General features: G+C 40.8%; 1 long non-coding RNA gene across 1 annotated transcript; it reads right to left on the bottom strand.

Annotated features, from left to right (window-relative positions):
• Window positions 1-459: 459 nt before the first annotated feature.
• On the bottom strand, window positions 460-7770 carry LOC309668609. The gene is made up of 3 exons (XR_014268860.1): window positions 7721-7770; window positions 2694-2778; window positions 460-475 (listed from the first exon to the last, which is right to left on the bottom strand). It is a non-coding gene; the product is annotated as an uncharacterized lncRNA (long non-coding RNA).
• Window positions 7771-8052: the final 282 nt, after the last annotated feature.

Below are 8052 nucleotides of genomic sequence, written 5' to 3'. Positions count from 1 at the left end.
TGAATATGACATGAGTGGAGTGTGTGCATCTGTATAAAAACAACCTTTTTTCTGAAACAGTTTACTATGAAAAGAAATCACTTCATTTGAGAAGTATCAAGAAAGAAATATTCAAAACTTACTGTGCTTTATAACAAGGTTTTCCAGACACATCCATTTTTATGGGCTTCGTTTTCAAGCTCTTCCTGGTATTGTTTCAATACTCTTGTAAGGCTGTGAGCTTTATGTTGTAACTCTGGCTGATTTACTACAGATTTTTTAATTGCTAGATAAGCCAAAAGTAGTTTAACAGCTACTTACCCTTGAATAAAATGTTTGCACTATTTAAATGCCTGAGGAGAAAACTTAATCTTGATTTGAAGATTCTACAAATGGAAGGATAATTTAAGTTTTTGAGGAGAAAAATAAATACTTTGAATGTTGATGTTTCTTTTACTTTGAAGGGTGACAGCAGCCTGGAAAATTCGCGTGAGTCCTGCACGAAAGAAAATTATTAAATTAAGCTCAAATTCTTAAATGTTACACAATGTGACACTGAAATTTTGATGCGTGCTAAACCAAAGGCCCAGCATTGTCAACATGGCATGAGATCTGAAGATGCAGGAGATACACAGAAACCATTATCAGAATAGGTGCTTGATTTTTAGATCGTTTGCAGAGAAGAAACTCCATCGACTCTACTGAACAGGGGATGCAAGATGACCTGGGGAAGAAGAGAGGGATAAGTAACCGGTGTACTTATCACTGCATAGAGCGGTTATACCTGCGCGAGCTCATTCAGACGGGAAAAGCAAAGCTGCAAAGCGCTCTGAGGGGGATGATTTAATATAGTTAGTTTTGCTACCCCAGCAGGTTTGGTTCAAAGGAAGCTCTTATATCTCTGCATGGGATTGGCATGTACACTGCACTTAAATCATTAGGCACTGCATCGGCTGATGAGTTCAGGCTCAGAAAAGAGACAGTGCAGTCTGTTTTCTGCTCTAGAGGGTCATAAACCAGCTGGAGGTAATGAGGGAGGCAGGAGGCTTCGAGGTCCAAATCCATGGGATGAATATTTTTTTGGGACCTACGTAGCGTCTATAAAGCACCTTCAGTATCTGTCCCTAGAACAGCGTGGATAAATGACATGCTGCCAAACACTAAGTTTGGTTTTAATATACTGTTCAGTTCACTCTTCTTTCAAAATGGCATTTTGAATGCCAAAATGCATTAGAATGCATTTTTTTTATCCAGGCCGCTGTGGTCAAGTAAATTCCTATTTAATTATTAAGAAAGAAGATGAACTTCACTATAGGATAACCTTGTATAAATGCTATCCTATAATGAAGCAAACAAATCATATGAAGAGCAGTTGAAGGAGCTGGAACTGTTTAGTTTGAGGAGGAGGAGGCTGAGAGGAGACCTCATCTCTCTACAACTATTTGAAAGGACACTGTAGAGAGGTTGGTGCTGGTCTCTTCTCACAGGTAATTAATGACAGAACAAGAGGGAATGGCTTCAAGCTCCAACGGGGTAGATTTAGACTGAACATTAGGAAAGAATTTTTCACAGAAAGAGTGGTCGGGCATTGGAATAGACTGCCCAGGGAGGTGGTTGAGTCACCATCCCTGGATGTGTTTAAGAGACGTTTAGATGTGGTGTTGGGGGATATGGTGTAGGGGAGCACTTTGTAGAGTAGGGTAGATGGTTGGACTCGATGATCCCAAGGGTCTCTTCCAACCTAGACAACTCTATGATTCTATGATTCTAAATCCTTGTAACACAAGGAGCAGATGAGAAGCCGTCAGGACTCACAAGAAATTAGTCAACTGATATTGGGTAGATGGGAAGAGGTAAAATATGACCACAAAGACAAAATCTTCTGCAACTTCCTAGATATTTCTGGACTTGTTGTGAAAGGTGCAATTAAATTATGTGAGAAGCAACTCTATTTTTTTGGATGCCACTTCATCTTGTGGCCAGCAGGCCAAAGGAGATCATTCTGCCCCTCCACTCCACTCTCGTGAGACCCCACCTGGAGTACTGCATCCAGCTCTGGAGTCCCCAACATAACAAGGACATGGAACTGTTGGAGCACATCCAGAGGAGGGCCACGAGGATGATCCGAGGGCTGGAGCACCTCTCCTATGAGGAGAGGCTGAGAGAGTTGGGGCTGTTCAGCCTGGAGGAGAGAAGGCTCCGGGGTGATCTTATTGCGGCCTTCCAGTACCTAAAGGGGGCCTACAGGAGAGCTGGGGAAGGACTTTTTACTCGGGCTTGTAGTGATAGAACGAGGGGGAATGGCTTTAAACTGGAAGAGGGCAGGTTCAGATTGAACATTAGGAAGAAATTTTTCACTTTGAGGGTGGTACAGCACTGGAACAGGTTGCCCAGAGAGGTTGTTGAGGCCCCATCCCTTGAGGTGTTCAAGGCCAGGCTGAACATGGCCTTGGGCAACCTGGTCTAGTGGGAGGTGTTCCTGCCTATGGCAGGGGTGTTGGAACTCGATGATCTTCAAGGTCCCTTCCAACCTAAACCATTCTATGATTCTATGATTATATAAACAACCTGCCCATGGTCTGACCATATGAAAGATAAGTGATTTTTTATTTCTGCAGTCGCTAATTGCTTTCAAGGGAAACAATGTGATAATTCAAACATAAATGTATTATCTAAACCAATTATGTTGGAAGAAATATTAAGCCAGTACCTACCTTACAAATATGGAGTATTGACAGAACACCCAATAGACGGTGGTTCCTGAGATGGGTTTCTAGACTATTTCTTACAGAAGCTGACCTGTGAACATAAGAGTTTTAACTTGTTCCTAAGTGCCAGTGCAGAATTCAATTTCTATTTAAAAAAAAACATAATCAGGTGGCAGGCTGGTTTTAAGGGATGTTTGTAAGATCAGTGGCACACAATAAATGCATGTCATCAAAATTATTGTATGAGTTTCTGTTTGTCCATTAATACTTTTCTTAAAAAGAAGAGGGGGGGAAAACCACCTTTTCACCAGTGGTCCTAACCAAGAGCATTACCTGTACAACCAAAAACTGTGGCCTGTCTACCACTTCTGGAGATTTACCACCAAGATTACTAAAGCTGTGATGTCTTCTGCAACAACGGGAGTTCTACTCCAAGTTTGCCTTTACAAATCTTTTTCAGTTACTGTCAGATATTTTGCTATATTTAGTATATTTTACTCTGAAGTAACATATATAACTGTCCCTGAAGTCAGTAGAAGCCTTTCTTTTATCTTCAATCTGGACGAGATCAGGCTCATAGAATCATAGAATGGTTTAGGTTGGAAGGGACTCTGGAGATCATCTAGTTCAACCGCCCCTGCCATAGGCAGGGGCACCATCCACTAGACCAGGTTGCTCAAAGCCCCATCCTTTCACATATCTATAGATAGAATCGGATTTTCAAATTGTAAATGTTTTCATTCAAGAACAAGCTTTTGACCATGGTAGACTTGAGCAGTTTGAATCATCTCTCCACTGCAGCAGAGCAAATGCAGGAATCAGTCAGTAGGTATGAATCAGTCACTAGATGCGAAAGCCAAAATACTTTGAAAAATAATAATGTTGTCTTTCCAGTTTTAAATTCGAATAAAATCTTCTCCTAAATCTGTATTCTTTATATAGCTGCACCTCCTGACTTGAAATCAGTAAACAGACCCAGATCTAGTGATGTTTTGTCTCCCAGAGATGTGTGTCCTGCCTCAGCAGATCCCCCTAAAATAGCTGTGACCTCTGTGCAGTGCTTCCAGTTCTCCTTCATACTCTGCAAAGCCCCGTCTACATTATTTTACCTTTTTCTCATGTCTGTAAATTACCTGCTAGCCAAGAGGCAGTACATGCACTGTCTAAGACACATCCGCAGTCACTGGCCAGCCAGTGCATGTGCTGATGTAGCTTTTTCAGCTACACTGAAAAAATGGCTCTCAAGTTCTCACTGCAGTCCTCTCCAAAGCCAGGACAGTCATCAAGACTATTTTTTGCCCAGACACCGATTTCCATAACTTTGAGACTTCTTGCTTTCCTGTTAGATTTGATTGAATTTAGCTGAGTTCAAAAGTTACTGGGGGGAAACGATAGAAAGACTGATGGATGGACAGTCCCACAGCACATTCACATAAGTATCGCTTCCTCAGGAAACCAAGGTAAACAGGGACAGATTCATAACCTACGGTTATAGGCACTGTCAGCCTATGTATGTGTATCATTACTGTTCGCTGCCTCCCTTCATCTCTCTGACTGATGCTCATATAATCAGGAAGGCATTTGATATTTTTATCCTTCATCTTTTAATTAGTAGAGCATATTTCTTTCCGGTGATCCACCCAATGCCAGCAATTAATGCAGAGTTACTTGTTTCCTCAAGGCTTTTCTTACACTGCTCACATTTCTTTGTGCCTCACAAATGTATAATCTCCATCCCAGGATAAGAACGTTACTGTTTTGATAGTACAAATGTGTAAAATTAGTTAAATGTCTGTAGATACAACCTGTTTTGGAGCTGGGGCTGTGATTTCAAGTGAGTACTTCCCGAATTGCAAACCAGTGTTTTGCTCTACAGCACGTTGCCTATCTGCCAAAGCTACCACGCTATGACCACTGCCCCAGCACAACCACGACAGCTCGGGCCTGACACAAGCCTGGACACACACACCTTGTCTGGAGGGTGGATGGGCCCAAGGAGCTTGGCCTCATTCTCCCTTCCTGCTTCCAGAGAGGCCATCTGTTCTGCTCGGTGCTGCCTTCCTTCATGCTTTCACAGAATCGGTTTTAGACAAGATTTTTCATCTTTACCTGTTGTTTTTGACACGCTGCCATTATTTGGTTGACTATGCAACTAAAAAAAAAATTCATCATTTCCTTCCTGTCAGGCTTAATCTCTCAATCAAATCTGAATGGAATTTCGTAGGGCAAAGAAAATGTGCTTCTCTAGTCACAGGACTTTCTCCCTCCTGAATTTCTAAGGGTTTCCACAAACCAAAACTGTTCATAAATATTATTTAAGTTGAGAAAATAGGCAACCTAAATAAAGAGAGCACTGTTCTTAGACCCATAATAATATTCATGAGAGTTTTAATTTGATTTCTTGGGAAGATTTCACCTGCAGCCACCATCTGGCTCACCAAGACAGAGCTGAAGACCTTCCCCAGTAGATCCCATTAATCCTATTGAGTAGCATGCGATGCTTTTGAGGATCTCTTTCTCCTCCTTTTTGCAGTGTTCTTGAAGCAGTGTTCGTGCATCACATGGAATTCACAATTTGATGTCACCCTTCTAATGCTGGATCTGATACAGGGCACAGTAGCCTAGCTGTTAAAAATTACCGCATACTGACTTCAAGGAGGTTTACTGTTTTATAAATCTGATTTCTTCTTTCACTCCACTGAATACTTACATTTTGTAAAGATTAGGAGGAAGGGGTAGGGAGGAAAAAATAGCATCTTTAAAATTTGAGCTCTTATTCTACAATTAGAAATTTTCCTTAAAATGTTCCTGAGGGAAACAGGTTTTGTCTCTTGTTTTCACTTTTCTTTAAATAATCAACAGGGTTTAAAATTTATTTTGTATTATTCTTTTATTGAGTTACCTTAATAAAATTAATAAATCTTATTTTACATTACTGAGAGTTAAAGGTTGCTGAGGAAAGTGCTACAGAGGTTAGCACTTACCCCTGTGTAGGTCAGGAGAGTCCTTCCACAACGTGCCTGGTTTCCTCTGGCTCCACCTTAGCAGGACATTTATGATTGCTTATGAACTCCAGGGCCAGAGTCCAGCTGGACTCGCATCACATTTACCCCAATTAAATTTCTGTGGCTTCAGAGAGTCTGTTCTTTATTTTCTCTACTATACAAGAGCAGAATCATAATTCTGGTCTCCTGGGAGTTCTGTTCCATGTCTTTCCTCTGGCCAGATGCTATTAGGAACTCCTGCAATTGTTTGTTGCTTTATTTTTATGCATAAGTGTCAATGGCTCAAACAACCTTCCAGTGTCTTGCGGGAAGAAATATGTCAAACTATCATGAGTCTCTCAAAGTCTCTGCAAGATACCCAAGAGAACTAATACTCAATGTGACAAAATCCTTGTCAAATCTAGTTTCCCTCTACTTCTTATTCTTCTCCCGAAGTGGAAAAAAAGTATGTGCAATAACCTATTATCCAGATTCCAGAAGCTGTCCTGTGAGGATACCAATCTGGTGGGCATACCTGTCTGTGGCTCATACAATAGCTCATACATTTTTTTCCTAACTCTCTTCCAAGTCTGCTACAAATTTGTTTTGATTGCTACAAAGAATCAGCATTTTTTTAAATAACCATGCCCCTGAAATTGCCCTTGTCAGTATGGAAATATCCTTTTATTTACTTATTGTGGATATTTGTTTATCCCTTCCACAGGCAAGCACGCTGGTAGGATGTGTGTATATTTGTGTGCGTACATGAGTTTGTATCTGATTTTATCATTCTCCTATTTTTAAAATAGTAGTAACTTCCCTAGAAGAAAAGCAAATTCCTACTTCAGCCTGGGATAAAAGGCAACCTAGAAGGCACTACTCAAGTGAATTGCTTTTTCATGTAATTCTGCATTTTAAATAAAGCAGCAGTCTAAAGACCTTGCTGTAATGGAAGGTTTCCCCAGCTTATATAATAGCTCACGCAGACAGACAGTCCTTCAGAGGCTGCCACTGCCATTCAGACAGAAAGAGTCCAGTCAAAAATACCATCCAGAATAATAAGGTAACAGCCCCGGGATCTTGAATCCAAAGGAGCCCCACATACACTTTCATTTTTTCCCCGAGGATGCCCTCAACTGTAGAGCAAAATCAGGGCACCAAAGGGAAAGAACGAGGACTGACTTTGTCTTATTAACATGGCACGCATGCGGCTGGCATTTGCAGAAACCTGCTATGAGCAACTCTAAACTCTACAAATAAGTGTCACTATGGAAACTAATCAAATGAGCAGAAGTATGAGAGAGACCGCCCCAGGAAAATGTCTTTGAGGGATAAATATTACTATAAACAAATTCTTGAGCTTAAAGGGCCTCGCTGAAAAGGTTGAAGAAGCTGGCCAGGTGTCTCAGAGCTCTGGATCAAGTTCACGACTTTTTCTCACCAGGTCAGTGGCACCCGGGAGCATTGTGCGTCTGCAAAGGGAGAACAGAGCCTGCTTCATTCCCATGCGCCCCGGAGCTCTTGGCTCAGAGGAAAACCTTGCTTATATCCTCCAGGAGGATGGCTTCTTGGCAGAGTGGTTCATCCCTGACAGCTCATGAGGATCAGGATAAATAGCTGGGGAAAGTGGCAACTCAAATACAAATCAGAATTAAATGTTTTGAACGTGATGAGCTTGTCAGACTGGAAGCCAAAAATACGTTTTATTTCAAGTACGAAAGTTACAATACATTTCTTTTGCAGAATGTCTCAGCCACCTTCAGACACCACCTTCATTACATCTTTTCTGCGATTAACATAAGGAACTGTGTGTGCACACCTCACATTTAGTGATTTGTAAAATAATGCATAAGAAATAAATTGTAGTTATTCAAAAGCAAATAGGAAAATTCATATCTTCTATTGACCCAGGATATATGTCTTTATATTCAAATACATCCCATGCCATATTGTACTTTGTTACAACATTGTGTGCATTATAAAGAGTAAGCCTTTTGAAGAAAAGAAACCATAGCTGGAGTTTGTGTGGAAGCCAGTAAATGCTCTTACCCAGACTCAGAGGTAAAACAGAAAGGTAAACATATAGTCTCCTGACTTTGATCAAGCAGCACCTTCAGGCAGCTATCACCTACTACTCCTCATATCACAGCAGTGGTCTTTAAAGCAGAATATCCTGCAAATTTTGGAAGGGAACAGAAAGATAGTCAGTGGCTGAGTCTAATCCGAGTTAACATTAGTTCATTAAGACTAAAAAATGAGATAAAATATAATTATGTTGAACACTACCAATAGTCTCAGTTTTGCCCTTTCAATAATAATTGGTGATACAAATGTCCTCCAAAGTCATCCATGTTTACTATCTATTTAAGATGGGCTTGGCT

This window comes from Vanellus vanellus (genome assembly GCF_965231255.1).
Source record: "Vanellus vanellus genome assembly, chromosome: 2".
NCBI classification, from domain to species: domain Eukaryota; kingdom Metazoa; phylum Chordata; class Aves; order Charadriiformes; family Charadriidae; genus Vanellus; species Vanellus vanellus.
The sequence above is the reverse complement of the archived record's forward strand: the minus strand, read 5'-3'. Positions and strand labels throughout refer to the sequence as shown.